The sequence below is a fragment of the Orbicella franksi genome, chromosome 12, assembly GCF_964199315.1.
Source record: "Orbicella franksi chromosome 12, jaOrbFran1.1, whole genome shotgun sequence".
NCBI lineage: Eukaryota > Metazoa > Cnidaria > Anthozoa > Scleractinia > Merulinidae > Orbicella > Orbicella franksi.
In genome coordinates, this window is record NC_138156.1 from 12,988,762 (window position 1) to 12,993,761 (window position 5,000).

Below are 5,000 nucleotides of genomic sequence, written 5' to 3' on the forward strand. Positions count from 1 at the left end.
CCGATCAAGGCAGTCGTGCTACCCTTGGGGTTTTACGGTATCCTAATTAAACGTAGTGTACACAAATATAGGAACTTACAGCTATGTAATTATATGACAACACTAAAGAAATATAACGGAAATCGGAACTAACATTCGTGCTTGGCGAAGAAAGACAAAAACGCCCTTCGCATTACGACAGGGCAACTAATTACAAACTCTTATCCCACTATACATTTTGCACCTCAAACCCGCCCCCAGCCCTCTGTTCCGTGCCAGCAAAATACAGTTTTTTTTTTTTACCTGAGTGTTCTCGGCCGCGAGTGAGGCCCAACGGCCGTAGCGTTGCAGGTTGCTATCAGACACAAGAGAGTGTGAGAGTGAGAGAGTGGCACCACCTGATCTGGCAGAGTCTGTACTGAATTTAGATATATCCGGTACAATGTCGGAAAAGATTTAAAGGACTCTCTAAAGGTGGGATAAGGAACAGGCTTATTGGCTGAAACGACGCACTTCCGAATAATAACGTACTCGTCAGAATCAAAAGAAACACGAGAATTATCCATGTATAAGTTATGCAAGGTCACAGGACAAACTAACTAGAACCGGCTAACTCCGCGATGATCCCGAACTGACCCTCCCTTGCCTGATCGGGAAAATTGAAATTCTAAAATAGCTAAAAGGAAACGCCCAGCATTCAAAACAGGCAAAGAATTGTCAACTTCAAATCGCTGAAACTATTTAGCACAAACATCAGCTTGTGATTTGGAACAAAACTGTTTTTTCGCCAAGTTTCTCTTTAAAACACTTTGAATTCTCGGTCATCAAAATGTCTCAGGCTCGTAAAGTAAAACGCTAGTCTCGCCTTCTTACAAAGTCTCGCATTTACCACTCAATACTCTTCTTATAGGTTCGCTCATAGTCGAGTGCTCATAGGTTCGTTAAAAGTTTCGCCCATAAGATACACTCGTCAATATATATCCAGCCCGCTGGAATTGACAAACCCCCTGTGAGCTTGGACAAACGAACAACAAAAGAACAACAAACGAACAACAAACGTCTCGACTCTTCGAATTCCTTCTCTTCTCACATAGTCGTACCACCAACTACTAGCATATATTAGAAACTTTTAGATTCACCTTTCCCGCGAACGACGAACCGCTAGGGTTCACGTGACCAGAGCCAGACGTCACATTTGAGGTTTTCGATTCGCGTGTTTAACGTCAAGAAAGAGGTTCTCACATAAGTCAGTTACCTAAACCTTCATTGCCTTAAATTTTATTTTATGCCACATAAAAATACTGAAATTGAATAAAGTAACCCTTTTTCCACAAATTGATTATTGTTTTTAGGCCGTAAAGCAATTACCCAGCCTTTTGTTGTTGTTTGTAGAAAGGCACTGATCCTAAGTGGAAATCCAACATGGCGGCGGCTTAAGTTGAATGAGCTCAGAATGTGTTTTATGCTGCTTTACTTCTTTAGAAAGCTGCACATCCTAGAAAACATATTATTAAAAAAGAAAAAAAAAAACATTGGCGCTTTTTTTTGACAATTTCCAAAGCATTGACAGGATGGTTTCTATTCGTTCCAATTTACTCCAATCTAAATCGACTAACGTTTGAACGGCGAACGGCAAACGTCTAACCTCAAGCCGCAGTTAGATATAGGCGCTGACTTCGCTGACTGCAATGAGTATCACGTGCGGGATTACTTCGGAAAAGTGATGTCGATACCACTGAAAATCTATGTGACAGTGTGCCGGTCACTTGGATCACAGGAAAGTGCTCGTTGCATGTGTCAGCCGGTGTCTACGTTAATCGCGCAAAAATTTCAGAGAAAATACATGAGCTTTTCGTCGGAACAAACAAATTTTTCCACAATTAGCGGTTGCCGGAGTGTCCGAATTGAATCATTTTGTCATTGAATGAAAATTAACATCAAAAAGGGCAAACGTCCGAGATTATTCGAGGCTTAATAATTTCGCTGTGGTTTATGATGAGTCTTCACTTGCATATTATTTTACTGGTTAACATGGATGAAAAAAATACTAAGATAAAAAGAAAAGGAAATAGCCAGATTAACAACCAATTTGATTTACCTAAAGAAAACCTACAAGGACAGTAATGAAAAAATTACTCAATGAACAGTAGCTACAGGTTTGTTTTTTTTGCTTCTACGAACCGTGTTGATTCCATCCTCGGAGACCCAGGGGCAGTTAATCAATGAATCTGTGTGCAGGCCGCTATTCAGTTTCTACTGAACAGCATTGAATTGGTTTATCGGTCTGGCCCGGGTCGATCGAAAGGTGGATAACTCTATATCCACCGGATAACTCGCTAACCAGCGGATAGCGTGTAATATTTTGTTAACACTTATCCACTGGATAGCGATTTTTCCGGTGAATGGCGTCATCCAGCCTCCGAACAACTGGGCCTAAACTTTATTTTAAAAAAAATAAAATAAAAAAATAAAAAAATAAAAGCATACGCTGTCGACCGTCTAAACGGTTCTAGAAATATTGCTTTTGAAACATGGACAATTTACAAGCCAATAAATGGTGCCGCGCGGTGATCATAGACACTACAAACAGGAAGCGAAGAAGTGATGGGAGGAGCGAAGGAGAAATTTGTCTCATGTATACCTACAACTTGAAGATGACTATAAAATGATGAAAATGTGTCGAAAAGAACCGCTTGTAAAGTATACATCGAGCTGTGCGCATATATATGAAGAAGTGAGTAAAGTTATATAGTACTAGACGCATCAAGCATCACTCACACTAGGACCCTTGTTATTCTTACTACAGTCGAGCACTTATTAAGTGGCCACCCTAAGGGAAATGGGAGGCGGCCGCTTAATAATGGTTCGACTGTATATGTCAATCATCTACTAGGCTGCTCATAGGCCCAGGTTTTTAGCATATTCGCGGATGACACAATCGTTTGCTTCAGCTCTTGACTTAAAAGAAGCCTTGAAACATTAATTAACTCTGAATTAGGAAAAGTTAATTGAGGTATGGTGCGATGTTATGGGTGGTGTATAGAAATAAAGTTACAAAACATAAACGGGTCGAGCCATCTACTAGAGGAAAAAGGACATAAAATATCTGAGTATTATGATTGATGGTTCTTTATCGTGGAAATATCACATCTCTTATATTTGCTCTCGAATATCACGAAATATTGGTGTCATTTCACTCATTTCAAAACAAAGAAATATATTATCTTTCTTTTTGCCTTAAGCAACTCCGCTATACCCTAGTCCATAAGCGTACGAGCTGCAGCCTTTATTTAGTCTTAAATCTTCTAGATGTCCTAACAGTGAATATTGTTCACTTTTCCATGCTCCAAAGGTTATGCATCTGTCGCATAAAGGGTGTCTACCAAGAGTTACCAAACCTGTCTGACCGGCAACCTTTCTCAATACGTCAGTGACCGACATACAAATTAAACAACTCAAGGGGTTTATTGGAGCATAATTTCTGCAAACCACGTCTTGGTACATTAGAAAACAAGATGCTCTCCTATCAGACAATAGACTTCTGGCATGATATCTCTCTTTTCCTGAAAGACCTCAGTGCATTTTCCTTTACGGAAGAAGTAAAAAATTATTTACTGTCAGAACAATACTCTAAACAATATAATCTAGCATTATGTTATTGGTTAAAAATAACTCTTAATCGCTATTAGTGGCTAACTCGAAAACCTTGTGGTTCCTGGTAATTACTTCCCATTGTATTTTGTTTAAAGGAGCTCAGTCACGGTATTTTGAGTTATTTTGGCCACATACAAAATTACCTTTAAATGGTAGGAAACCTGAAAATAACAGTTTAATAAGAAAAAAAAACACCAAAGAGATGATGATAAACCATAAAGGAACAAGGATGGCTAAGGATGGAGAAGCTTAAGATTAAGCTCCTTTAATCAACTTGTAACGTGTTCAATACTTTCCATGTAATTTATGTTAGTGAGCCAATGAAGCTCAGTCTTGTTATCATTTCGATACTTGGGAATGAAATTTTGGACATATATTGTAGTGAACCGGAAGTTCACCACATACATATATAAATATTGCAATTTGGATATATATAGACTCTTACATGTTAACAGCCTGATATCGTTTAAATTTTTCATTTTTATCCTAAAATAAATGTAATTTAATTCAAGGGCATACATTTAGTCTGGCTATATCTTACCTTCTCCATTTCTTCTCATTGTCATTGCTGGAAACGGTCATAATTTAACATAACGTGGAGGAATTATAAATGAATAAGTAATCTGAATAAAATAATTCATAGACGAATTTTTTATACCCACTGAGAAACATGGAATTAAAAACGACTGAATAAGGCAAATTGGTCCAGGACGAAAAGAGGTTCTGAACGTTCCGAATTTTGCAATACGGACCGCTAAGGTGAACCTCTCCGAAATTGTTTTGGCAAACTGCTTTACCAAAACGTTGCACAAAACAAAACAGTGGCTTCTTTAGTAGAAACATTTCCTTTATGCCAGTGGAGGATAATAGGCCATTTAACAGTTGTCTGCTCAGAGACCTGGCCTTTGAATCGCAGCGAGGCTGGAGGTGACCTTGCTTTGATAAAGACCTCACTGCTTTTGTTGCTGCCATTCAAAGGCCAGGTCACTGAGCAAACAACTGTAAAATGGTCTATTGTTAGCTTTTACGAAAGCGGCCTGAAAAATGCAAATATATGCTTAACTTTGGCGCTCGCTTACCGAGAACTGATTCAATTATTTATCTGCAAAATTTTAGAAGGGCCATTCCTAATAAATACGTTATTGAACTACAATCCTGGTCAAAAGTCTTGGGACACTTTGCACTTTTGCCAATATGGTCTTTCTGTCCACCTCCCCCTGGCCTCCCCACCCCCAACACAATGCTGATGTTGATTCATCCAAAGTAGACCCACTATTCCAGCGTTGTTTTGGGGGGATGGGGGCTCGGCAAATTAAATAATGGCTTCCCACTTCAAAATAAAGCGTCAGCAGTTGTCATTTTGTAAA

The 5,000-nt window shown here is 39.0% G+C and overlaps 1 protein-coding gene across 1 annotated transcript in view; it reads left to right on the top strand.

Moving 5' to 3' along the window:
* Positions 1 to 1,248, top strand: part of LOC145464168 (uncharacterized) — a 6,163-nt gene extending 4,915 nt beyond the window's left edge. Inside the window, exon 3 of the mRNA XM_081447975.1 lies at positions 1 to 1,248. This exon is cut by the window's left edge and continues 744 nt beyond it. The gene's annotated coding sequence lies outside the window, so the exon portion shown is untranslated.
* Positions 1,249 to 5,000: the final 3,752 nt, after the last annotated feature.